A 2,877-nucleotide genomic window follows, 5' to 3' on the forward strand; every position below is an offset into this window, starting at 1 on the left:
CTTTACAGGGAATCAGACTTACTCTGCTCACCTCTCTAGTTTCAACAGCACGAGGTCTGCTTCGATTATCAAGGCACCCCGGAAACAGCAGGTCACAAGAGAGTGACAAACATACAAAAGAAGTAGAAGAAAATGACAATAGTAAGGATTAGGAAAGAAAAAGCAGCAGTTCCCTGTTGTAGATCAGGCACAGTTATGAGCGTGACAAGAGTCTGCCCATTTACAATTCTACTATGCTTGAACGAGAAATGTCCCCCTTTTGGGAATGGCCTAAAGACACTACAGTCAGTGGCGCTGCCCCGGAGGGTACGTCGTTGGTCTGCTGTGTCAATCTCACAGGCTGGAAATGTGAGGCATAATTGTGAAGTCAGGCGTTCATCAAAATAATGAAATACGAGAAGTCGGCATTTTTCGCCAATTTGGATTCTTTTTTGGTTTAAATTTTGTTTTTTGGCTCAACACTTCTTTCCATTCAAGAACAGTTGTATGTGTACATTTTAAGGAAAAACGTTGATTAAAGGATAAAAATGTAAATTTGCAGTTTGCAAGGACTCCAAAGCTATGGAAGTCACCAAGCTTTGGCAGCCATTTTCTCGCTAAATGTACTTCTGAAACCAGTTGACCCCACTTCCTTCAATCGCAAATATCTCGGCTTCTGTTAAAAAAAAAGATGGGTATTTTTCTCATCAAAAGCTAGGCAAATGAACAAGCTTTCAGATGATACCAAAAATCCACATGCCCCAAAATTGACGAGCGCCTGATTCCACCACGTCGTGACACATATAGATCTAGTAGTAAAGGATAATAAACATGCATGGTAGACAACTAGCAGGACTGTGTCTGTACTGTTGTGTACACGTATCCACTACAGCATAGTGGAAAAGAACTTATTCTGTCTTAGCCGTGCTTCTTGTGAATCAAAACGTTTCACATGCATTTGAAAAAAAAATCAACACAGGTTGGGTTGAATGATAACTCTGTTTTAGTAAGCGTTTTACAGCATTTGCAGCACAATAATGTCATAAAAGTGTCAAAGATTAGAGGTGTTACAAGAGAGTAATGAGCATAAAAAAGAAGGAGGAGAGATGAAGACGATAGTTGTTTGATAGGAAAGAAGGAGAAAAAAGATGAGGAAGAAGAAAATGGATGGGGATGAAGAACAAAGAAAAGTTCCAAGTTCCTACGTCATATACAGCCCTCCTCGAACTCTGAATGCCACCCCCGGCAGCCCCCGACCTAGGACCTCTAGTGTCTACCTCCACCTCGCAATCACACACGTCATTGGTCTGCTGGGTCACAATCTCACAGGCGGGGAAAGTACATAATGTACACGTCGTGCTTATTGTGCACCCCCAGCGCGAATCACACGCGTCATTGATCTACCCTTCTCACTTAGCACCTCCTGCAGCCCTGGCGATGTCTGTACTATTTGCATCTTGTTCTCAAGGTCTCAGATCAGGAGAAGACAAAGACGATCGATTCCTCATGCATCCTTGTTGTCCGTCTTCTAGATCAGCTCAGGTTTTTTCCCCCTTTGTAGTATTATTATCCATTGCAAAACTGCTCAGGCCCTCTGTGTGTACTATAATATGTAGTTCTTTGTCTTCCCCTGATTTTCTTTCCCTCGATTTTTTCCAACACAGCAGCAGTTTTTCCGTAGTCCTTTTGATTTTATATTTGCCAAAGAATCTCAATAGCTTTTTTTGTTGGTTCTGGTTACGTATTCCCAACTTGCCATCTGTTTGTTACCCCCCCCCCCCCCTCCTTGCCACCAGAGACGCCAGATGATATGTCTGGTATGAAAGTGAAGTTGGTCTGAGCTTCAACAGTTTTCATCTTGTCTGACTCACTAACTGATATTGCAGGTGACTGACTTCAACCACTTCATCATAAGCAGTGATTGGTGCAACTACTAAAACAGAAATGCCACCCTGGTGAATGCAATGGCCTCGCTGGCCAAAGAGCTTGACATCACAGTTGAGCAGAAATTCTCACCAAGGGCCATTCCCAAATGGAAGTGGATTCAGTCCATGGCACTATTGAGCGATCGCTCCAAAACGCACTGATGTACATCCCAATGGACTATGTGAACATCATGCCCAAAGCCAGACGCATCCCCAGGCCCTATGAAGTTATGTACATGGGCCACAGCTTTTTCAAAGATTTCGCAAAGGTCGGAGAGCACTAAACAATCCGTCCAGGGAGAAAAGAAGGCGATCCTACCATCACTGACTTGCAGGCATCAAAGTACACTCCATATTTTAAAATTCAGTACAAGCTGAACTTTGATGATGGATGACAGGCGCTGCAAGGACCAAGAAAGCTGAACACCCTGTGTACAACGGTTACAGCTGGACCTCTCTGCAAAGACAGATTGAAGATAACTGCCAACCAGTATAAACATCTACTGGAGTTGAAGGCCGTCGTACCACAATTACCATGAAAATTTGTCTCAGTAAAACGTAATGAAAGCGATCAAGTCAAATTCGATTATTATAGAGTCTTTCAAAACAATGGTAACTTTTGTCGTATTGCCTTGTCATAGCCTCCTCCTCCTCCTCCTCCTCCTCCTCCTCCTCCTCCTCCTCCTCCTCCTCCTCCTCCTCCTTCTTCTTCTTCTTCTTCTTCTTCTTCTTCTTCTTCTACAACAGATCACGACGATTGAAACAACTGATCAAACACGTTACTGTCAAGTGCGGCTTGGCTGCACTCAACCAAACTCAAGGCCAGCAGTGGCTCCTGATAAAACCGTCTAACCCACAAAATTGACGGTTGGTCGGTTTGATCAAGAAATTTTGAGCGACATAACCGTCTAACCCACGCAGTTTCATTAAAAGCAATTTTTGAAGGGTAAATAGGTCTACAGTCTTACGGTAA

Source organism: Aplysia californica, unplaced genomic scaffold (genome assembly GCF_000002075.1).
Source record: "Aplysia californica isolate F4 #8 unplaced genomic scaffold, AplCal3.0 scaffold00469, whole genome shotgun sequence".
NCBI lineage: Eukaryota > Metazoa > Mollusca > Gastropoda > Aplysiida > Aplysiidae > Aplysia > Aplysia californica.